The sequence below is a fragment of the Cupressus sempervirens genome, chromosome 11, assembly GCF_028749045.1.
Source record: "Cupressus sempervirens isolate cs-2001-9-10 chromosome 11, ASM2874904v1, whole genome shotgun sequence".
Lineage (NCBI taxonomy): Eukaryota > Viridiplantae > Streptophyta > Pinopsida > Cupressales > Cupressaceae > Cupressus > Cupressus sempervirens.
The window spans coordinates 51,448,525-51,474,977 of NC_143128.1; the positions used below are offsets into that span (position 1 = coordinate 51,448,525).

General features: G+C 30.7%; 1 long non-coding RNA gene across 2 annotated transcripts; it reads left to right on the forward strand.

Annotated features, from left to right (window-relative positions):
- Nucleotides 1–779: 779 nt before the first annotated feature.
- LOC149528197 (uncharacterized) lies at nt 780–22,469 on the forward strand. 2 transcript variants are annotated; one of them, XR_016359085.1, is made up of 3 exons: nt 780–1,327; nt 2,080–2,156; nt 22,418–22,469. It is a non-coding gene; the product is annotated as an uncharacterized LOC149528197 (long non-coding RNA). The 2 variants fall into 2 exon arrangements; XR_016359084.1 differs by lacking the exon at nt 22,418–22,469 and adding an exon at nt 17,842–17,940.
- Nucleotides 22,470–26,453: the final 3,984 nt, after the last annotated feature.

Genomic DNA, 26,453 nt, shown 5'->3' on the forward strand with positions numbered 1-26,453 from the left:
GTGTGTGTTAATTAAGGTGGAGATATGGTTAGAATGAGATAAAGAAAGACGAAGTAGAGAGAAAAAGGGGAGAAAGAGAGATTATAGGTAAAGAAAATAATTAGGGAATGCAATAGATAGAGAGATAGAGATAGAGATAGAGAGAATAATTGCAAGAGGTATAGGTGTGTGTCTAAGAGGGGACGGCTTAAACATCACATACTGAGCCTTGATTGCTAGGCTAAAAGTGTTAATAGTAAAAGTTGAAATTTTTTTTCTAAACTTAATGTTTTGCTTAATGTGTGATATTTAGGTATGTTCATCTAAGAAAGACAGGATAAATAAAAATGAATATTTTATTAACTAAATTGAACCATTTATATATGTTGATGCTACTAGCTTTCTTTAAATAATTAAAAATTAAAATTGAACTCTTGATATCTCTTGGTTTTCTCTCTCTATATATATATAAACTCTATCCATATACAAAACAATGAACTTGGAAAGCCATTTATGTTCACATTAGCTGCGTCTGCTTACTGATAAAGATCATTAACATTCCATTTAACATCTACTCAAAAAAAAGTTAGTGAAGAAGGTGATCACGGTCACATAAGCTGCATGTGCGTCCTGATAAAGATAATCAGAGTCACAGAATGCGTGTGAGTATTATATTTCAGGTTCATTAACATTCTCCAGTGTGCAAAGCATGAGCAAATATTCAGTTATCTGGTAGTCAGTCATCTAGTGTGTGCCGTAAATTTTGAGTTATATGAATTTTGTGATTTGTTTGCTCTTCTAAATTCATGGTGATCACTACGCGGATAGTGCTTTTGCAATATTTACATTTTATCATCAGAATATTCAACAGAAAAAAAATATTCAGAGTTTGCTGAGTTCTCATTTAACTACCACCCATTTGTCTTCTTTTGGGTTTTCTTGCCATAGGTTGCGAGATCCGCGCCTAGCGTGAAAATATGGTATAATTATATTCTTACACTAAAGATTTTAGATTATGGGTTTTATGCCAGTTTGCTTTTAATACATATATTTTCCTAGAAATGCAAATGTGTAGTTGAGGGCTTTTCTATTGATCGGAATGTGAAGTTCGTTTTTCTATTCGGTTATCTGGTAGTCAGTCATCTAAATTTTGTGATTCTTTTGCTCTTCTAAATTTATGGTGAGCACTATAGGGATGTGCTCTTGCAATATTTGCATTTTATTTGAAACCTTAACATCATCAGAAAATTCAGAGTTTGCTGAGTTCTCATTTTAATTACCACCGATTTCTCTGCTTTTGGGTTTTCTGGTGATGGGCTGCCAGATCCGTATCTAGGGTGAAAATATGGTATAATTTTATTCTTCTGCTAAGATTTTAGATAATGGGTTTTATGTCAATTTGTTTTGAATACATATATTTTCTTAGAAATGTAAATATGCATTTGTGGACTTTTCTGTTGATCGGAATGTGAAGTTGGCGTTCACATATTTTCTACGAAATTTGCTGAGGTTTTACCATAAATTTCTGGCTTAAAACTATAATTAATATGTTTAGATGGGTCAACTTATAGTTTCAACTCATCATAGATAGAATTAGTGTAATTAGTGATTCTTTGGAGGCTGGTTTTGTTATGCTTCAATCTAATGTCAACTAGTTCGGAAAAAAGCTTTGTTATATGGAACAAATATTTATCATGGAGCTATTGGGTGATGTTGTTCTTTTGGGTATCTTGATAAACTTGTCATCTTAATAATTAAGGATGATGATTTTCTTGACAAACTTGTCATCCAGCAGAATGTTTTGGTAAATCAGTCACAACTTTTCAATACTTTATTGTCTTTACTTTGTTTAGTTTATGATATAGGGATGGGGATGATAAAAAATAATGTGTTATTGTGTTTTAATTTTCTTAATAATTATTTAGTTCTTTTTAATCTTTTGTAGTCTTTTTTACTGTTATTTATTTCTGTAGTATATTTGAAATTTATGCTACAACTAAAAATGTGTTTAAATTATTGTCAAACATAATAAAAGATTTTCTTTATAAATATATGCTTTATAGTCAAGAATATTGAAAACTTATCTGGTTTATATTTCAGGAAAATAACTTAAGATTTATTTGGTGACTTTATTCAAGAATAAACAAAATTGGAAAGATAGAAAAGTGGTACTACAGGTAAGTCTCATTTTATGATTATAGGATAAAATAATATTTTAAACTTCTAAATTGAATATTTTCTAATTATATTAATAATTTATGTTTTTTTCTAAACTTTAGAATATTAGAAAATAATTAATATTTATAATGATATTTTGGAATCAATTATAATAGAATGTTCAAGATAAATTCAATTAAATATACAAATAGTAAGATTCTTTTAATCTTTAATTGATTAGAAACATAAGTTTTTTTTATAAACTCATATGTTGTTCATATTATTAATTTTATGGTTATGCTTTATTTTTATATTTAAATTTTGATTAAAATCATAATATATTTATCAAAAGTTAATTTACATTTAAAAATTTGAGATTAGTTAATTTTTAAATGATATATTAGTTTTTTTATTCAAGAATCACTAAGTACCATTTCACATATTTCTATAGACATAACTGTAAATGGATCAATCCAAACTGCTCATAACTTATAGAAAATGTTCTCATTATATAAAAAATATTCAACAATCAATAAATAGTTTATAGATTCAACTATCCATAGTTTGTGGATACAACTATCCACATACCTAAGACTCATCAAGTTTTTGGATTCACCTACCCACAAACTAATATAATTTGATATAATAGATTTCCCCTCCTTCCATTTTCTCTAATCTAAAATTGTGTAAAGATCTTTGTAATATGTTACATTAATGTATGGAGATGTTTAAGTTTCTCTAGCTTTATAATGCTCAACAAAGGTAAACATTGATTCATACTCTCCTTTAGTTTTTAAACTTTCCAAGAATTCAAAAGTCCAAGTTGTAGGTTAGGTAAAAATAATCTACCACAAAATTTTGGGGACACCTTGTGGTGTGAAGGTGGGTATTTCTACCAATAGAGTCATAAACCAAGGTTCAAATATTACAAGAATATCTTCTACTATGTCAACAATTAAGAAGCCCAATTCATAGCTCAAATCAAAAGAATTTTTCTCAATCTTAGGAAGACCCTAAACATGAAGTTTGGAGTCTTTTTGCATATATAGTCATCAAAAGTTTCTACCTTCTAGGGTTGTCTACCAAATCAACAATTGTTCCTCTATAGCACCGATAATCCACTTTGATGTTGAGTATGCCATTGATTATACTATTCAACTTCACAATCTTATGGCCAACTACTAGTCCATCCCCTTCTGCCAAGTATGAGATTTTACCCTATATCCTTAGAAATGCATCCTCAATCTCTTTTCTAAATGTAGTTCAACATTTTGTTCCTTCCCACCCGGATCTTTGTGAACTGACCTGTTGATCGACATGTGGGTGTGCCTCTGCTTCTGATATCATTCGGGAAGAACCGAAGCCCCCCTGTGCATGCACAGGGGTAGGAGGGCTTAATAGTTGGGTGGGCTCTGACTAGCACGTTCGTTACTCTACATGCAGACTACTTGCTAAAAGCTGCTTACTCCAGCACCGCGAAATCATAGTTAGTTGACACCGCCCAGTTTATTAACCACCAATAGTAGCCACGACTATAGATAGTTCAAAGGGAAGCAATTTCATTGACAGATCGAAAAGCATACCTATAAGCAGCCCTAAAATATATGCGCCAGTAGCATACCTTACAGTAGTATATCCATATGCAGAGACATAGGTAGCTAAGCCAGAAGCTGGAGCAAAGTAACTAACTAATGCATAAAATTATAGGTACGGGCACCTTTCGTTTACCTTGATCCAGTTCCTTACACATCAGATTAAGCAGTCTGGTGATACAGTGGGTGATTCAGTCATTTAAGCAAGTAATCCTGGGCAAGGATGAATGTAAATATATTGAACTATAATATAACATAATATCTTAAAACTACAACAGTATTTAAATTGTAATAATATTATAATTTTTTAAAAAGTAATAGTGAGAATAGAAAATGTTAAAGTTATTATAGTTATAATTAATTCTAGAGTGGTAACATGCTTTATTCAAAACTCATCAGACCTAATTCAGAGCCAGAGCATTCCATTAAAAATATTCAAATTTAGAGGTACCTACTAACAATGATGTTAGATTTAACTTTGATCTTAACTTTTATAATAAAAATTCTAATTAAGAACTATAGTATATTTTAATATTTATGAATGCGATGAGTTTAAATTTAAGGTTAGATAAATCAATATTAAAAGTATATATGTAGAAATCTTAAGAAGAGAAGATGAAATATTTTGACAAATTAAATATTGATACATTTGATAACTAGAGCAGATTTATAAGTGTTTATTTTTATTTTATTTTATAGAAGTATTATATTATATATTGGGTGAACATGGATATATGGGAGGATAAGGAGATGGAGGCCGAAGAGAATGAATAAGATGAATAATATAAAGAGAGATAGAGAGGTGAAAAGTTTTGCACTGAGAGAGGAGAGAGAGAGAGGGGCAAAGCAGTAGGAAGGAGGAGGGAGAGGCAGATGAAGAGGAAAGAGTGGGGTTAGGGGATGAAGAGATATAATAAAGATATTTGAGGTGATAGATAGTATATAGATAGTTATATTAAGAATATCAAAGAGAAATTGAGAAAATAAAATATAGATATTGAGAGTTAAAACTTAAAGAAAGGGGTATGATAAGATAGAGATTGGGGCAGAGGAAAAAGTGTATATGTGTATAAGAAAGATATAAAGAAAGGATATGGAGTTAGATAGGGAGAGGGTACAAATTAGAGAGAGATATGGATATAGAAACAGAGAGATACATAATTATAGAGAGAGATGGAGATAAAAAAATATAGATGATGAGATAACAATTTTAAATTGTTGATTTCAAATATCTATGCTATCCATTTTGTATAGGAAATAATAGTTTGAGGCATAGATAAGTATAATGAAGAGAAGGAATAATTAAATACACATTAAATATCGAGCGATAGTCATCCATTACCAAGTTGTTGGGAAATAGAGGAATGAATGGAAGCCAACAATATAAATTGTATTCAACATAGGATTGAGACTATAATATTAAATATATAATTATTTGTTAATTTGAAATCTAGGTGACAGTTGTGAGTTTTTTTCCTTACACAATTACATTTAGTGAGTAGATTTGAACTCAAGAGCCTACAATTTACTGTTGTGTTGTAGCCTCTTGCCTATTGTATATTTTAAAGATTATTTCATATTATTTCATTTGAATTAATATTAAATTATTTTAATGTTATTTTATTAAATATATATTGTTATTATATTTAGAATTTTTTAAATTGAAATTAATTTTTTTAATATTAAGATTTATAATTAAAATTTAGGTGACTATTATTTTTGTGTTAAAATTAATTGGTTGAGATTTATAATTTTTAATTTAATATGTTTTATAAATTATCTATTATGTTAAGAATTTTTTTTTAAATATCACCTTTTGAATTTTTATCTTTTGCATACTTCTTCTTGGTATTTATTAAGATAGTTTCTCTACACATTAACAGTAAAAGGATGGACAAAATCAAATACAGAAAATATATTGGATACCTTGTATATAAATTTGACTATTTTATTGTTTGAATTACCTAAGAGTTCCCAAGGCTCACTTTCGTACACATTTTCATTAATCATACTATTATCATTGTCACTCATTGGATTATTAACTTTCTAGGGAGTCTTCTGGAGTCTTTAGGCATTCACTACGAGGGAATTTTTTTTGATATGCATGTTAATATCTAAAATCTACGAATGCATGCCTTTATAATAATATAGTATATCATTCTCCCTTAGATGATCTTTGTCTTCTGAATATAACTAAGATCTTTGCTACAATTATTTCTCATGACTACAAAGAACTAGTGAACCAAGGTTAGAGATACACAAAATAAACTAAGCATACATATTTATTCAAGAAAGAAAACAAGGTTCACATGCAGATATAAAGCCTATTAGAAAAAGAAAGTTTTATGAAGATGATATATTGAATGCATTTTAGAAGGCTAGGTTATCCAAATCATTTACAGAATGATAATTAGAGGGAGGGAGAAATAGTAAGAGAGAGTGCGCATATGAGGGTGGGAAGGGAAACAAGAAGGATATGAGAGGGAGAGAAATAGGAAGAGGAGACAAGAGAGTGGGCAGATGAAGAGATATAATTTGATAGGGATATGTCAGGTGATAAATAGTATATTATAGATAGATACATAGAGAAGATAAAAGATAAATAGAGAAAATGAAATATAAATAATGAGAGGAAAATGGTAAAGAAAGGGGTAAGATAAGATAGACATAAGGAAGGGAAATGAGTTGATGTGTATATTAAAAAGAAATGTAATGCTTACAACAAACATTTGGATATGAGAAAGACTCGTCAATGGAGCGATTGGTGAAATCACAATATTGTCTACATAATAGGTACCAAACCACCAAACATGTCCATGTAGTTTTTTGTTTTGAAAACTACAATGGACCACCATGGAATGGCGATGACTCAGTGGAATTAAAAGATAAGGACTCATTTTTCAGCTGTATCTAGAGTAAAAAAAAATAGACGATCTCCATATCTAACCTGCTTTTACTTTTGAAAGATACTAAAAAATGAAAAGCAATCCATATACAATTATATGCAAGAAAAAAGACGAGTGCCTATATTAGATAGTTCTTTAGACAAAGCATTTGTATTTTCAGTGTGACAATAAATCAAAACAACACAACTGAATCAAACATATTACATAAAGAACATACTCAAGAAAATACTCAGAATTACATAAGACTATTGACGTAACCCCTTGCACCATCAAAGGTGCAAGTTCTAGTTAGTTGTTCTAGTTGAACAATTATTTTTGTCATGTGCTTTACATCTTGAATAAGTTTCACTACATAATTAGCTCTCTTACTTTTCTAAGAGCTACCAACCTTAAACATCATATATTGAATTCAATTTAAAGGAATATTTATTAACTTCAATGAAAAAGTATTTCAAAAATTCTAAAATCATACTTATTTATAAATTCTATTTTTTTTGGGGGGAACATAGGCCAATATTAAAGCCTACGGTTGTCATCAATGAACAAATGTAGTAAGGGCTCAATAAGTAACATTGTATTAGATACTACAATATAAGTTTATTTTAACTTACTATTTCTTGAGGATTTAAATTTGCAATAAAAATTATCTGCTTAAATGTTTAACATCCAAAAAATAGTTTTCAAGAACTTGGTCCCATAAACTTTGTCTGAATTTGTGAATATATGCACAAGAAGTTGCATTTATGCTAATGATTAATAGCCAACTTCATTTTTTCTTTCAATTTTTTAGCATTCACAATAAAAAAAATAGTGAGAGAAATGCTATCTAATTAAATCTTATAATTATAACCTTTCACTCATATTTGTTTATTTAACCATTCAAAGCTCTTGTTTTCAATTACATCTTAAAACTAAAGACTTAAAAAATTGATTATATACAAAATTTAAAATTTAAGATTTTTTCAAAATTAATTAAAATATAGAAAAATTGTACTAAACATTTCTTTATCTAAAAATAGAAACCATTTATTATTTAATATGTAACACAAAGTTCACATGCGATCATTCTTTTCAATTACAAAAATGCCTTTATGGCTACGTATTAGAAGCCTTGGGTTCTTCTTTGCCAGGATTCCTCTGGTCCACTAAAACAAATCCATCGTCCTACCATTCAACATTTATTTCAAAGCACAAAAAGCATTAAAACCCCTTAAATCACTTTAAAACAATGGAAATAATATACAATTATATTAGTGTGTAAGAACCATGTCCTATTTAAATTTTCCCACATCATCAATTGTAGAAAATGCAGAAGAGAACCAATCAAAACATTGTGGAAAAGTCAAATTATTTATTTACTAACAATTAGTTTATTAGTAGAGCATAACATCAAGAAGCTGATCTACAATAACACATCTTTAACATGTTTTTAAAAATATGATGTTCAAAATTACATCAATAATGGTGATAACTAATCACATCTCATGCTTATGATAGAAATATAATACCATAGTTACTGATCCAACTCACATGAATTTATAATGCATTACTTTACATAGCTCTCAAATTATAATTACATATATTAGTACATCAAAATAATGAACAAATATAATCAAAACTAAGTTAACCTTTCTTGTTGTGTTCTTTAGGATCCTATCTCCAAAGTCGTAGGACATTGTCCATCTACTATCTGAGATAAGAGTGTAGCTTAGGTGTTTTAACCTCTTCAACCATAGATTGAATACTCCCTCGGGATTCTTCCTAACATGAAGAATTCTATGACCTTAGCACAAGAAGCCTAGCTTCCTAGAACAAGATCGATCGGATGGATCTAGTGTGGCCGTGAAACACACTACATGCAATCATGTGCCTAGTAGCCTAATCACGAAATGTAGCAAGGAATAAAATAAAACTACACATCTACACATATGTAGTAAAACCAAATAGGCATAGTGACATACTCACATATGCATCTATTCTACAAAACTAGCATATAGAAGAAACTAAATGTGAAGTATCTATCTATCTTTCCCATAATTTCTACATTACACCTAGCCATGAAGGAAAATACATGCCCACACACACTGAATTACAACAAGATGTTAAAGATTATTTTTTTTATTATGTAATTCTAGAAGAAGAGAAATATTTTCATTTCAAATAGAAGATTTGTTTTACCACAGAATTTCAGTCTAGGTCTTGAAGTGATTAATCTATTGCCACTATCTAACACTCATAGGTTTATTCTTTTCAGCATAGAAGAATAAAATGAGTCTTTATTAAAAGATCTAATATAATCTAAGGAATTTTTACTATTGGAAAAGTTAAGTACTAGAAATATAATCAACAATTAGTGGGAATAGTCTGGCTCTATCAAAAATGCACATACACTTATGTCACTCTATAATTTCTAGATTTTAACTTCATAGATGTGTGGAGATGAATTGTAATAACACCCAAGATTCAATGTCTGCACCCATTTGAAAAGGGTAGGAATTTCCAATAATAAAAAAAGCTAAGTGTTTTCAACATATAAATTTACTAAGTGTTTTTAACATATATTGATATTAGCACTCAAAATTCTAAGTAACCAACTAATATTGCATTACAAAAAGTCAGATTTCTTTATAGACATAGACCCCAAATGGAATTGTGTTCGCTAATAAAAGTAATTATAGCAACCATATGCATATACTATCCTCATCAAGCACATAGAACTATTTTCACAAAATGAAATAGGGATTATCTATCCTTCCACATGAAGGGACTTGTTGCATACCATTCAGTAGCCATTACAAACTGACAAAGATAGAAAAGATGACAATAACTGATGATTGCATTTGAAAGGAATAGAATTAAATTTCCAAAGAAATCAAATTGGGTTGGGTAGGGTTTTGATTCAGGAACCCCATGTCAATTTAAATATTCTTTGATTGGCAATCTACGGTTGAGCAAGGTTTTTAAAGGAGAAAAACACATCGCACATGATTCCAATAAACAACATAAAATGGTCTGAAAAAGTCTCAAGTTCAACTACCATCAGTTTTCATTTTTCCTCTTTGATTCACAAGACCATGGTAGGTCCTATGCATTGACTAAGATGTAATTATGCGGTACAAGATTACCAAACACTAGGGTATCAAAATCAAGGTTCATTCAGAAATAAAATTAGAAAACTAGAAGCAAGATTTATTTCCAATAGTAGCAAAATGAATTTAGACTTAAGATGAGTATGGACTGAAGTTACAAAGAGGGCACAATTTTGCTAAAAATAGCTAGGGTTTAATTTGAAGATTAAATATTCAAGATTCCAACAGTAAGCATTTAATTTTCAATTTGACATCCTAGTAACAAGATTAAATTTCCAAAGACATCTTTCAAATAACAAGATTCACATTCACACTCAACAATAAATACAAAGAGAAACAAGAAAGAAGAAAGCAACCTGTGTTTTCTTCCCATTGGTTCCAATCCTTTCTTCTTGAGTTGTCATCGCCGCTACCCAAGTTTAGGTACCACATAAGGAAAACTAAGATTTAATGTGTTCTCTATTTTTTGCTAAGGACAAAGAAAAATAAAAAAATGCTCTCCAGTTTGCTATCCAACATTTTTCCCAAACGCTTCCTTATACAATATTTTTCCTCTTGCAATGGATAAGTTTTTGTTTTTGTTTTTTTAGAAATTTTTAAGAAATAAAGATTTTGGTCTAACAAAAACAAGTTTTTGTTTTAATGAACACATGCACACATATTATTTAATGAACACATAAACATATTGTTTAATGAACACAAATATCTATATACATTTTTTTTTAAAAATGAAATACTTCTAAGTCCCTATTCAATATAAAAAAGGAACTTTTTATTTATATCTGAATGAACATAAAAACTCATTTGTTAGTAGTTTATTAAATTAAAAATTAATCTAAACATCTTCCATTAAACTAATCAAATGATTTATCTAAATTTCATTCTAAACTCAAGGTTAGTTTTAGGAATGTAACAAAAAATATAAACAAACACACGAGATTCTACGTGATGTGTGTGTGTGGCAGCATGCCATCTGACGCATCCCCTTCTGAGAATCTAGCCCTCTCTACCTCAACCACACTCTCATTGTGATGATCCTTGCATCCACTCAAACACTCACAACCAAAAATGAGTCAGTATCCATCATAACAATATATTACATCCTAATTATATCATCATCAATAAATAAAACATTAGGATTAATCATATTGCTATTAATTCACAACATATAAGAACACATCTTATGACATCATCATCATAACCTAATATATCATGCATTTTCATATTAAAATAATTCATTTCATTTTGGTAAATTTAAGATGTTAGCTTTCATTATCTAAAATTACGATTAGACCATCTTTGACCAAGTTAAAATTTGACTAACTACCACATAACCAAGAAAAGAAAATGATCCTAGGGAAAGACATGACATCCTTCCACACTAGGAAACGGCATCATCCTGATAGCTTTCAGAACAAAATTTAGTATACACATACCAAAACTATTATCCATTCTGAAATAAAATAGCTATACAAAAAGATGGGGCAAAGATTTTTGTAAATCCTTTGCATCTTCCCAAGTAGCACTATCCACACTAAATTAGTCCCATTGGACCTTGTATTGAAGTAGATCTCTATCTCATACCCTAAGGGTATGTTTCTCAATGATATGCGTGCGCTGAACTACCGTCACCCCTAGATCCTATACCTGCAATGCAAGCTAGTCAAGAACATGAGATATCTTAGAATCATAGGGTTTAAGAAAAGACACATATAAAAAATTATGAATTTAGGCCAAAGCAAGTGGTAGAGCAAGCTAATAAGCAATTGGGTTGAAAACTTCTAAGAGCTTGAGCGAACTAACAAATCTTAGGGCAAGCTTTGAACTCTTGCTGAATGAGATTGAACTCTTTTGTGGCCTAACCCTTAGATACACTTTGTCCCTAGTTTGAAATTGATGGAAGGTGTGTTTCTTGTCATTATAACTCTTCTGTTAATCTACTACCTCTTTCTATTCACTACAAATTAAAATCACCCACTCTTCCATCTCTCTTAGCATCTTAGGAACCACAATAACCTTGTCTTCAACCCTATCCCAGTTGATAGGAGTTTGACATTTCCATTCGTAGAGAGCCTCAAATGGAGCCATACCCAAGGAAGAATAGTAGGAGTTATTATAAGAAAAAATTACCAATGGAAGATACTCCACCCATTTTTACTGTTGATACATGTAGTACATGTGTAACAAATCTTTGAGCAGCTGATTTACCCTCTCTATCTGTCCATCAGTCTTAGGGTGGTATTTTGTATTGAAATTCATGTGTGTACCTAGAGAAAAGTTCAAGGTTGTCCAAAACCTTGAAGTCATTTAGGTGTCCTAGTCAGAAATAATGGTCTCTAGAATACCATGTAGTTAGAAAATTCCTAAACAAACTTTATTGCTAATACTGAAGATCTATCCTTCATACTGCTAGGAATGAAGTGGGCAACTTTTGTTAATTTTTCAACCACAACCAAAATGACATCATGCCTATATCAAGTCATGGGTAAGCCTTGTACAAAATCCATACTGATAACCTACCATTTATACTATGGAATCTCATGGAGGTATAGAAGACCTACCAGATGGGCATGCTTAGCCTTGACACACTGATATTCCAAACATTGGGCCACATATTTTGTCACATCTTGTTTGAGTTGTGGCCAAAAGTATAAAAGACTCAAATCAACCATAATTTTGTTTACCCCTACGTTCCCTAAAAATGGAGTGCAATGCATCTCCTCAAGTACAACATTCTATAGCCCTTCATGGTTGGGAACATAAATCTTATTTTTGTATTTAAGAACACCATCTTCATCAAAAAAATAATCTTGAAACCATGAGTCAGAAGCATCAATGTACAAGACTAACTTCACCCATTCATAATGGGCATCTCTAGGAAGGTACTAAAGAATATACTCTCTCATAGGAGTTCAAGATGTAGATATAGCAGCAATATGTCTCCTATGACTAAGTGCATCAGCTACTCTATTCTCTTTTTCTTTAATATACTCAATACTGAAATCATATTCACTATGCAATTCGAGCCACTGTCTCCATCAAGCATTCAAGTTAGGTTTAGTGAAAATGTACCTCAACCCCATATGATAATGATAAGTTTTGAGCTCAAATGGCTTCCCCAACAAGTAATGTTGCCACATTTTCAAGGCATGTACTATCATAACCAACTCTAAATCATGAGGAGCATAATTTACTTCATGTGATTTGAGTTTCCTAGACTCGTAGGCAACAACCTTACCATCCTGCATCAATACACCCCCAAGCCCATCATTGTAAGCATTTGTGGTGACAACAAAATGTCCCTTTGGGTCTAGTATAATCAATATAGGAGCTATAGTAAGCCTTTTCTTATGTAATTGAAAAGCTTTCTCACACACTTCCGTCCACTCAAATATTTTATCCTTGCACTAAAGAGATGTAATTGGTGCTACTATATGAGAAAATCTCTCAAACAATTTTTGATAATACCTAGCAAGATCCATAAAGCTCCTAACTTTGCTTACATTCTCCAAATTTGGTCATTCAAGATGGCTTTGATCTTTGTGGAGTCCACTGCTATTCCTTTTGCTAACAAAATGTGTCTCAAGTAGTGGATCTCTGTTTGATTAAAGGAGCACGTAGAGAGTTTTCCATATAGTTTCTTGTCTCTTAGATGTTGCAATACTATGCACAAATGTTCTTTGTGCTATTCTAAATTTTTGGAGTATATTAGTATATCATCTATAAATATCTCCATGAATTTATCAAGATAATCTCTGAAAACACTATTCATCAGGTTCATGAAAGCAGTAGGTGTGTTTGTCAGTCCAAAAGTTAAGACTACAAACTCATAATGCCCATATCTTCTTCTAAATGTTGTCTTAGATATGTCTTCCTCCTGAATCCAAAGCTAATGGTATTTGGATCTCAAATCAATTTTGTAGAATATAGTTGATCCCTTCATTTTATCAAAAAGTTCATCAATCCTTGGAAGAGGATATTGATTCTTTATGGATACCTTATTCAACATGAGGTAATTAATATACAACCTTAAGGTATCATCCTTCCTCTTGATAAATATTACAGGAGCTCCCCACAACGATACACTAGGGAAAATGAAAGATTTATCCAAGAGTTCCTATACCTGATTATACAACTCATACATTTTTGTAGAAGTCATATGATAGGGAACCTTTGATTGAGGTTTTTCTCCAGGCACAAGATCTATGGAGAAATTGAATTCCCTCTTAGGGGGTAGTTTAGGCATATCATTTGGAAACACATCTTTTAATTTATGTAAAATAGGATGATCTTCCAATTGAGGTGAAGTCTCTTCTAGACTCTTAACATGGGAAACATATAAGTAACGTCCTTTCCTCTCGACTTTCTTCAACTGCATTGCTGAAATTTGCCTCAACTCCAAAGGTCATTTGACACCATTTAGTGTCATTAAATACCTTGTGTCATCAAGACATTTAATAACCTTATCCTGATAGTCTACCAAAGCCTTATGCTTACTTAACTAGTTGATGCCTAGGATGACATCATATGAGCCTAAAGGCGCTACATACAAGTTGACCTATGTTCATATGCTAGGGAGTTCCAACTCGCTAAAAAATAAGTATTGCTTTACCTTGTGTTCAACCTTGTTACCATACTCTATAGTCCAAGGTTCATCAATAAAACCAGCCCTAACAGGTATCTTGGCTACAATTTTAGGATCTACAAAATATTTAGTAGCACCAGTATCTATAAGGATAGAGATAGGGTAGTCATTTGCATAGGAGTGGCCTAATAATCTACCTGTCTATGATCAATTGTAGCATGAATGTGTTGTTGTAGAGGAAATTCGTCCTTATTGTCTTGTTGTGGGAACTTAGCAGCAAAATGGTTATCGCTACATACATAATAGCCTACTCTAGGGCCTCTTCTATCCTCATTCCTATTTTGATCACCTCGGTTATTTCCATTCCTTCCACTTCCATTTATAGGATTTTGGTTTTTTTTTGTAATTACATTTTTCCTTATTCTTGTTGAAATTCTTTTGTCATTTATCCTTCATGTTTCTAATTTGTTGCTTCTTTCCATTTCCCTTTGGCCTATCATTCAGATAACCCTTGTTATCTTGATATGACCTATTATCCTAGAACTTCCTTTTATAGTTTGGGTTGAAGGATTTATATGAAGAATCATTCTTCAACCTCTATTACTTCTTAAGGGCCTTACACAATACAAAGTCTAAGTTCTAAATAGCTCATCATGCTAATACTGACAAACATACTTTACCAAATGACAAAAGCACTCATGATACTATGTAACATTCATGTTCCCTTGAACTAATTTGTAGAAGACTATTATTTTCTTGTCATAGTACAATTGAGGTAACCATCATTTGTAGAAAAGCTGTAAGAATTATTCCTAGGTTACCTCCCCATGCTAGAGCTTCTTTTCAGCCATGACATTTTTCCACCATGTAGCTGCCTCACCCATTAGCTGATAGGTGGCCCAAACTACTCTAAACTTCCCTATATAGTTTCAAATTAGGAAGTACTTCTCCATGCTAGTAATCCATGACTTAGCATCTTCCCTAGAAGCTTTACCATGAAACATAGGTGGAGTCACTTTTTTGAGATCTTTGCTCAAGTCAGTTGCTATTTGAATCCTATTAGAATTAAGGAGAGCACTTTGATGGTTAGCTTCTGCCTTTGCCTCTATCTTAGATGTCCTAAGAGCCTCAGCCAACTACTTGTCCTCATGTTTCTTTCTCAATTTCACTTCTTATTTACATAGGGCTTTAGAGCACTAATCTTCATCACACTTCCTTGCCTCTTCTTTAGTGTGTCTACCTCGAGCCTTGTGCTCTAGGTTATCCATCCTTTGGTCTTGTTGCTATAAAAAAATTGCCTATTGGGTCAACAATACCATTATTTGATCTAATCTCTCAGTAGGTTCCTCCACCTGTGCACCACTATTGGACCCACTTTTCAATTTAGATCTTCTGGCCATGGTGATAATTCAAATGCCTATCAAACATAGGCACAATTAGCATAGTAGCCTAAGGGCCTAGGTTTAAACCCGGCTCTGATACCATATGTAAGAACTATTTCCTATTTAAATTTTGTCAGATCATCAATTGTGAAAAAAGTGGAAGAGAACCAATCAAAACATTGTGGAAGTGTCAAAATATTAATTTATTAACAATTAGTTTATTAGCATAGCATAACATCACGATGCTAATATGCAACAACACATCTTTAACATGTTTCTAAAAATATGATATTTAGAATTTCCAAACCTTTGAAACCCATTTTTTTCATAATTTCCAAACCAACACTATTATTATCATAACAAACAAAATCTAAAAACTTCATATCATTTTCTTTCTTACACTTTTCATCACAAACACTTTTAGCTTTAGCAAAATCACATTTCTCAATTGCATAATCACACAAATCATTTGTGTCACATGATACATCACTTACAAATGGTTTCACATTCAAACATTCTTTCTCTTGTTTCAAAGTAAACAATTCCTTCTTTAACATAATATTTTCCGCTTCCAATTTCTTCACATTTTCTTGTAAAATTTTGTTCTTTTTCTTAGCATCATCAGACAAATTTAACTTTTCTTCTAATTCTTTATTTTTCTCTCTAAGCTTACATGTTTCTTTGACTTACCAATTATGTACTTCTTCCAAAAAATTTAACCTATCCTCTAGCTCTTCAATTGCTTCTATATGGACACTAATTTCATTTAACAATTTAAACTTTTCTTCTCCCATTTCATTTCTTCTTTTTTCCAATTTCTTTTGCAAAATATATTTTTCACACAATAATCTTACATTTTGTTTCTTCACCATTACTAATTCTTCTTCTAATTTCTTTGTCTTCTCTTTTTGAACTCTACCAACTCTTCCCATTGAAATAAACGAGATTAAACACACTTTATCCTTTTTCAAAAATCCACTATTGTATCCTTTAAAGATTTCTTTATGAACTTCTTCAAAGCTTTTGTCACAAATAAATATTTACCCCTTTCACCAATTAACACATGAAAATTCATTCATTCATTTTCTACAAACTAGTATAATAACACATCTGAAACAAATAAAGTCATGCATTTTCCTCTTCATAGAACTATAACTTTAAACAATCATTCATTTTTAGCCTTATCTACATTGCTATCTTAACTTCTCAACAAAAAATATTAATAAAGCTTTACACAAGCTCAAATCTTACCAACAATTTTCAGCCATTGACTTTGTAATCTTCAACTCTCTAGGATTTTAATCCTTGTGCTCTAAAATATTTACCTTTCCATGATCTTTAATAGATATGAAGGTTAAATTATCTCTGATACCAATTGTAGAAAACCATGACAACTTTGATACACCTTGTGGAAGGCAGATGGACAAAATAAACTAAAATGGAAAGATACTCAATGTGTTGCAGCTCTAATACATTTCATTGACTATTTTGTGCATATCAATTACATTACATGATGTTTTTATTTATAGAGGTCTTAGATCATTTTTGGAAACATCTAAATTGATCGACATAGAAAAAATAGATTTTTTCTAGAATTAGTTGTGACTTCTAGAACTTTACCTAACCCTATTCGTCTATCTAGGAATTTCTAGAATCCTCTACTCTGATTTTATATTTCATTTGAGAGGGAAATTACTCATTTCAAAACTTCTACTAATTCATCTGTCAAAAATGGTGACAGGATTTTCTTGCCCTAGCTATGATACCACTTGTAGAAGGTGGACCAAGATCTTAAATTATCTCTAATACCAATTGTAGAAACCCATGACAACTCTGATACACTTTGTGAAAGATGGATGGACGAAATAAACTAAAATGGAAAGATACTCAATGTGTTGCAGCACTAATACATTTCATTAAAAATTTTGTCCATATCAATTACATTACATGATCCTCTAAGACCTCTATAAATAGAGGCATCATGTAATGTTATTGATATGGGCAAAACAGTGAAGGAAATATAATTTTTTTTTGTGTAGTTGCACATTGTGTTGTTCTATATTACATCTTTCATATTGGTATCAGAGTTGTTGTGTGTTTCTACAAGTGGTATCAGAGCCTAATTGGATAGAAGGTTGTACAAAATTTCAGATTGTGATAGGTGTGTTGTGCTACTAAATGGAGGAGGATTGTTTGTGTTATGAGAAAGATAATTGTTTTGAAGAAGACCACACAGGAAGTGTTAAGAAGGAAAGAGGGAAAGTTGGCAAAAAAGGTATGGTGCACATTCTTATAATTATTTAATGGTATTTGAAAAATTATCCTATTGCCTTTAAAAGAAAGGAAGATCATAATCAGAAAAAGGTGTTAATAAGAAGTGAGAAGTCTAGTTGTCTAAAGGGATTATTTCAAGTTGTTTGAAGATTTAATTCTAGAAGTAAAAAGATATTTAGAATTTTCTAAAAGACAAAGCAAAGTGTGTTAAAGTCTTGTGTTTCAATGGGGAAAGTTGGAAAAAGAGTAAAGAAGGAAAAAGATAGTTTGGAAGAAGAATTGATAATGTTAAAGAGTCAAATTCAAATTTGATAAAAGGGTTTTAAAGAAGTTGGAAAACAAAATTATGAGTATTTGTGTCAAATTCAAGATTTAGAAAAGGAATTTATCAAAACTAAATAGAAAAATGAGAAATTAGAAGAAACATTAAAAGTATATGATGATGACAAATAGAGAGATTAAAAATTAGAAAAAAAGTTAAAGATGTTTGATGATGTTAAGAAAAGAAATGACGAATTAGAGGACAAAATGAAGAGACCAAAAGAAGAGAATGACTTGTTAAGGGATAAACTAAATCAATCAATTATTGAAAGAAATACACATGTGAAGAAAAAATTAGTATATGATGTTTCATGTAGTACATATGACTTGAATTCACCATTAGAAAAGTATGAATCTATTGCAGTTGTTTGTGATAAAGAATGTAAGAAAGAGTGTGAAAATGTGGCATCAAATACTACCAATTTCGATAAAAAGAATGTTGGTTGGAATATCATGAAAAAAATGGATTACAAAGGTAAAGGACTAGGACAAAATGAACAAGGAATCATAGAATCCATTCTACCAATAGTGAGACAAAAATATGAAGGACTAGGATATGCAGCAGATGAAAGAAATGATGTCATGAGTTCAAGAAAATTTGTTCAAGGTAAAAAATATATACAATGTTCAAATTGTAATAGGAAAGGACACACAGAAGACAAGTGTTGGTATTGTCATCCATGTAATATTTGTGGCTTAAAGAGTCATAGTGAAAATATGTGTTGAAATAGGGAGTGTAAAAATATTTGTATGGACAAGTACTTAAAAATGGATTTTGGATGGAGCTAAGGATCAAGTTGGCAAAGAATTGCAAGAATGTTCAAAGGTTTATTTAGGTACAAATGTTCAAGAGTAAGAAGAAGTACAGTAGCATTGGGAAGTAGATTAGAGCAAGGCATCAAAGAGGAAAATGATTATCGGCATTTGTGACATATGAGGCAAGCGATAGGCATGTATTAACAAAGGCATTAGCAGATATGAAGATTATTGAAAAATAGCATTTTGGTATTAGGCAAAAGAAAGGATTTGGAATTTGTATGTAATAACATTTGAGGTTGAAATTAAGGGGGAGTGTTGAAATGTGTAATTTCCCCTCAAATGAATTGTAAAAGAATAATAGAGGATTCTAGAAATTCCAAGAAGATTACCAAATAGGGTTAGGTAAAGTTATGGAAGTCAAGATAATTTTAGAAAAGTCTATTTGTATTTTTTCACCTAATTTAGATGTTTCAAGAAATGATCTAAGACCTCTATAAATAAAGGCATCATGTAATGTTATTGATATGGGAAAAATGGTGAAGGAAATATAATATATTTTTTTGTGTGGCAGCACATTGTGTTGTTCTATGTTACATCATTCATATTGGTATTAGAGCTGTTGTGTGTATCACTTGTAGAAACACACAATAGCTCTCATACCAATATGAAAGATGTAATACAAAACAACACAATGTGTTGCGCACAAAAATAAATATTATATTTCCTTCACCATTTTTCCCATATCAATAACATTACATGATGCCTCTATTTATAGAGGTCTTAGATCATTTCTAGAAACATCTAAATTAGCCGAAAAAATACAAATAGGCTTTTCTAGAATTGTCTTGACTTCCAAAACTTTACCTGGTAATCCTCTTAGAATTTCTAAAATCCTCTATTATTATTTTACAATTCATTTGAGGAGAAATTATAGAGGTCTTAGATCATTTTTAGAAACATCTAAATTTGACTGACATAGAACAAATAGACTTTTCTAGAATTATCTACGACTTCCAAAACTTTACCTAACTCTATTCGTCTATCCAGTAATTTCTAGAATCTTCTATCATGATTTTACATTCCATTTCAGGGGGAAATTACTCATTCCAACATTTTTACCATTTTGTTTGCCTCATTTCTTATGGGAAAATTTAAGGTCAGATTTGTAGATGTGTATGATTATTTTAGACTAGGATATTTCAGTAGTATTAGAAAATATCACCTATTATATTCATAATATTTCATTTAGGATAAATGAATCTACTGAAAACTTACAATTCTGAAAACTTACAATTCTCATCAATAACGCCTTTCTTCAACAGTTTGATATTAAAAACTAACTTGGAGAATATTTGCAGAATAATTGAATTAGCAGACTTTCAATCAGTATTCTAAAACTTCATGGTAAAAATTATTACTATGAACTCTAGACATCTCTCGTCTCTTGATTATATTTATTATGTATATATATTTTAACGAATCATTTCTACAAAATAGTTTTGGCTTTTAATGCTCTTATTCAACTTAAAATTTAAAAAGAAAAGAAAAATTAGTCTTCCACTTGAAAAAATTCTCTGTTATGACTGAGTTCTAGATAATCAACATCATATCCTACTAAAGCATAAACTTCACTAAATACCTGTTCTGATTAGTAGCTTTAAATCCTAGAGACTCTTGTATGCTAAAATATGGTCATTTACCTAACAATAATTATCAATCCTAATCTGCGATCCCTTGTCAAATATGGGATCTTGTGCTTTTCTTGACCTCCTCTAATCTGCATCAAGTACGAACCAAATGACTGCAAATGTTGTCCTATTATCATGGTTTATCTAGTCGCTGCATCAACCATGGTCGGTATTTCATTTGAATCCTCACCCTCCATCACCTTCTTCAGTTCAGATACAGCAGACTCGAGTTCCCTTATCATATCATTTGTACGCCTGCTCTTGTACTCGTTGAGGCTTTTCATTGCGCGCCAACACTTCCATAAGACTTCACTATGTTCTATGTGCTAAATCCAAGATTATTTGGTGGCTTATCCAAAGCAAAGAATTCTACTTCTTAATTAATTGCATATTTATATTCTTTTGGTTAATTATTTATGCTTCAAAGTCAAAGCAACATTTTAAGTTCAACTACTACATACAATATACTCATCTGAATTAATTGGTTTGCATACTAAAATGGATACATTTATTTATAAACATGGAATGAGATGGGACTAGTCTACTTGTTCTTAGGAATCACTCATGTTTACACCCAAAACATAAGGAATGACTCTGAATATATCTTATATCCAAAATAATGTTGCTGCTCAGATAAGGAATTGAGTATACTGAAATGACACTAACAAGTTTTCATTGAAGAGTCATTAAAGTTTTCATTAAAGAGTCATTATCTATATATCCAAAATAATGTTGCTGCTCAGATAAGGAATTGAGTATACTGAAATGACACTAACAAGTTTTCATTGAAGAGTCATTAAAGTTTTCATTAAAGAGTCATTATCTATGAGTTTTGTAGTGCTTCCCTTGAATTTTGTTATTTTGAAGTTCAATATGTTCTGAATCCAGGATTGTTAGATGACTTGCTTTTAAGAATTAATTATCCAACTTTTTATTGCCTATTTATATTCTTTCAATTATTATAATATTTTTTGATCAGTACTTTCAATTATTATAATACTATTTATGCTTCATAGCGTGGTTTTTCTTTTGGGTACTCCATATCTACCTAAATTGATTGATTTTGTTCTTCAGATTGGACATCATGCTATGTCAAGAAAAGCTGATGTAGGAGTTCTGTGAAGGAATTAGTATTTACTTCTTAGAAATTGTTCAAGTTGGCATTCGAAAATGCACAAGATATGATCCTATTATGTCACGTGCCCAATCTCAACTACTATCATTCCCTTCCCTTCTGATATTTCTAATTGACACAATGCATATGTAATAACATATATGCTAGTAGTAGAATTACATATTTATTGTAAATTTTATGATCACCTTCTTCAGTAATTGTAACTTTAAAATATCTTTGATTAATATTAATTATTTCATAGAGTTTCTATTATCATTTGTATGCATTAACCCTCTCAATAATAAATTAACAACATTACTATGAATATCCTATGTAGTTATTATTAGGGACAGCGTCACCATATAAATAATTTCTTCCAACTTACAATGCTTTTCTTGAAAAAAATGCATCTATTCCAAAACTTAGCTGATTAAATTTAGATGTTCGAGAATAATGGATGAAATTGGAATAACCATATGGTTAATGTGTGACTGACATAATCAATCTGACCTATTTTCATTTTGTTCACTCCAATTTCTATTGAATCTAATATTCCATTTGTTGCAATTAGAATGGTATAGTGATGCAAGGGAAGATCTAGACTTCAAGTTAATCATTCAAGGTGCTTAATTTCTTTAACAAGTCTTACTTTTATTAATTGGTAAACTAAATGATATTTGACTTTAGTAGTTTCTAGCTATCTTCTTCTTCCAATAACCTTAGTGTTGATAGTTTCCATCATTTAACCTTGCTGATATTTACAACAGGATTCCTATGCAAGAAGAATAAGTCAGAGTGCAGCATTTGACTGTACAATATGCTTGAAGATAATTTATAATCCTTGTGACTACTCCATGTGGACACTCATTCTGTTGTGCTTCAGGACATCACATTGTGCCCGTTTCTTTATATTGGTTTATTTGTCCCAGATAATGATAACAAATATATAGATAATAATAAGTTCTCACTATAGCAACTATAAATTTGATAATAATAATAATAAATAGTTGACTAATTTTTTAATGTATTTATTTAGGTATTTGAGTTGAGGAAAAATTTATTAATATGATAATTTCCAATTGTGATTATTATTTATGATGAAAGGAAATAACATGAGGAATACAATTTAAACAAGGGCATGCTTACAAAATTTAACTGTTTCTTTAACAATAAAGAGATAACATGTGATATTTTATAAAAAATGGAAATAAAAGATTCAAACTAATCTTTAGAAAGTGATTGAGAGCTAGTTTAACGAGAGTCTTGTATGATCACATGTTTCCTATATTTCATTCTCGTATCTCGATGAGGGGGAAAAGGTCTTAATGGAGCATTTAAGCACCTAACCATGGACTATGTTTAATCCCCCTTCTCTACTTCATGGTGTGAATTAGACCTAGCTCTCCACAATGGATCATAGATGTTATTGTCAATGCTCCTAGGAATTTGTTGTAGAGTCACGCACAACGTTGTCCGTCATGCCCTGTATCAATTTACTAGTTTAGCACGACATCGTTTGATCACCTGTCCCAATTATGAGAGCCATTAACTTATACCTTGGCCAAGGATTTTTAATTTTTTGGGGTTCAACATCTCACCTTGTTGCTTGACTCTAGGTTAAGGGCTATTCTCTAAGGCATTTGAATTGAAGTTGTATATATATGATCTCAACAGCTTGATTGGTTCATTTAATATGAATGATGTTGATGAAATGTGGGTACAACCAACTCTGAGTAAATTCTAAGTTTATTTAATTAGGACTTAAATTGGTTGTTCAAATTCATGATATTCAATGCTATAATGATTAATCAAGGAAAATATTTTTTTTAATTGTGAACTTCAACTATAAGGAAGGGAACATCATTACTTTAATAATATAATGAATTATTTTCTCCCACTCTTAGTGATAGGGTATTTCTTTATTACATTAACAATCGTAAATGAGTGTACATTCTTCTTCTTTATAGGAGTTTAGAACTTATAAGATATTTACTAGATAGGTTCATTCAGATTGGACTCTTTTGTATTCTCTTTTAATTTGTAAAAAGTAGGTGATTATCAATCCATTTTCTCTTCATTATGTTTATCAAATTAGAAGAGAAATCATCTACTAATACTATTGATTTTTTTTTTTTTATTACAACTAATATTTTCCAATATTCTATCTTGCAATCTTGTTTCCATTTTGATAGAAGCGAAACAAAGGAGTACAAGAAAAAATAGAAAAATTACTCATTTCACATCTTAAACACAAAAATATATACACAATTATTTTGGTACAACTCTACTACAGAATAGAAAAAATTCTTTATTCCATTCTATTTAAAATCAATTATATTACAAGAATTTATATAAGTAATCTAATAGAATTAAAGCCTTCTACAAGGTTCTAAACCTACAAACTTATACATGTGATCTATGATTGAACTGCACATGTAACTGTTCTTTGTAGATTTTATTTTTAAATAAACTAAAATATAAGCATTTTATTTTAAATGCATCTACATGCATTGATAGAGTGTGGTTTAGATTCAATTGAATCCTTGCTTGATGGAGGAATATTTGTGCATTAATACGAATAAATAAACTTTTAAGGAAACATATGCTATCAATTTTCACATATGGTTTCATCAATGCCAAAGGGGGTGACTCTTTGCAATTTAGCTAAGGGGATACTTTGAGGTTTTCATTTGTGGAAAAAATATGCTATATCTAGCGGGAAAGACTTAGAGTTATGCTTTGTAGAAGATAACTTAGAAAATTGTCTAAGTGTAACAAAGGTTAGATGTCAAGAGAGACACCTTTCTGATTGGTGAGCTTCACAAAGGAAGAATTGAAAACATGCATAGTTAACATGATGTAGTGCAAGCATTGGAGATCATATCCTAAACTGTGCATGTCATAATCAGCTATACATAAAGAGTTATTAGAGTTTTACCAACTGCAGTCATGTACACGAAGAGCAAAATAGAGGCAAGGAATTGGAAAACTATGTTAGGGCTTTATTTTGGTTACCAAAATTATTACTAAGATATTATGGGATGAAATATCTGATGTTAATCCTAACTGAGCACAAAGTAATTTTATGTTTTGGGAAGTGTACAAGAAGGTTAAAGGCAGAAAAGATAGAAAAAATAGATATAATGGAAATAGTATTATAGATAAAAGGTGTAACCATATATCTTCAAAAAAAGCAACTCAAATTTGGAAATGTAGAAATTAGAATGGTGTATAAAGAGTTGTTCAATACCAAAGGAACCATGAAATGATGAACTTTTTCTAAAACATATCATTCATCTACCCAAACCTCTTGACAAAGAATGGATCAAAATAGTACTTAGTAGGATACACAAAATATTTGTGGTTAAAAAATAGAAAAGTGGAGATCACCAAACAAATTAGAAGTGGTGTCATAGGACTACTAGGAAATGGATGCAAGTGTGTAAAAGACCTAGACTTCAAAATTTTGATTGATGGACTAGTTAGATACATAATAGATTAGAAAATATTTGATAGAATATCAATCAAGGAAAAAGGCATAATATTCACTTATCTAGTGATTGTGTGGAAGATCTATTAGGCTAATAAATCCAACAAAATACTAGGAGGTTCCATACAAGTAGCATATGAAATCATTGTTAAAGGCACAAGGTTTTATCCATATAAGATGTTGAGAAATCAATTGATGTTTAACCTAAAAAAGACTAAGAAACAAGGAATAAAGTATGGATCTTTATTGGTTAGTATATATTTCTACATGAAAAAAAAATTCCTTGCATAGGAAATGTAAACTAGTTAGATGGTGAGCTGATTGTGCACAAAAATCAATATATTTCTCGAAACTTTAGAAAGAAACTAAAATAGCCTAATATGGTTTCACTTTAGAGGACTATAAGAGAAAATGACCAAAAGAAACGAGATCCCATTAGAAGTTGTAATTAATTACAATTTCTTTTTTCTTTCTAAAAAGTACACATCTATGCATTATGAAAGTTATAGAGCCTAGATTGGTATGGGTAACACCATTTGGTTATGAAGTATCGAGCAATGATTGGCTTAAACTAAGGATGAAGGAGTCAAAATATTTGAAACATATAAAAAATATTATAAGAAAATAATTATAGAAGAAAATATGTCTAAAGATGAAGGAAGCAACATACATAAAACTATTGAAAATATACCATTAACATATGCAAAGACAAATTTTAAAAAATAGATAGCAAAATACAAACACATGAGACACACAAGATCAACAACTACACAAGCCAAGAGAAGAACACAAAGTCAAACCACGGGAAGATCACATGCAAGCACACAAAGATAAGTGACAAGAACACAATTAGTTATGAGGTAACCAAAATGAATACCTAAAATAATTATTGGAGGAATTGCATAGGGAATGAAGAAATATGGGAGTATCAAAACCATCTTTGACTATAAATCTAGTAAATGGAGCAATGAAGAAAATATGGTAATTGAGGGAGGTATAATATCGTATGTACGAATGTTCGTACTTGCCAAGTAAGTTAGAAGATAAATTCCAATGCAACTATCTAATATAATCTTAGTCAAATGGAACAATGCACATAAACTAGAACGAGATGGTC